We start from the raw sequence: 248 nt of genomic DNA on the forward strand, positions 1-248 counted from the left end.
TTTGCCACAAGGGTAGTAGTTTTGTGGGAGGGGATGAGTCGATTAAATCGATCTCAGTGTTCCACTAGTACTTATTTTACCGACCCCGAAAGGATGAAAGGTAAAGTCGACCTCGGCAAAATTTGAACACAAAACGTAGTGACGGGCGAAATACCTCTAAGTATTTTGCCCAGCGTGCTAACGATTCTGCCAGCTCACCTTATTATTATTATCATTATTATTATTATTACTATTATTATTATTATTAT

Source organism: Octopus bimaculoides, chromosome 16 (genome assembly GCF_001194135.2).
Source record: "Octopus bimaculoides isolate UCB-OBI-ISO-001 chromosome 16, ASM119413v2, whole genome shotgun sequence".
NCBI classification, from domain to species: Eukaryota; Metazoa; Mollusca; class Cephalopoda; order Octopoda; family Octopodidae; genus Octopus; species Octopus bimaculoides.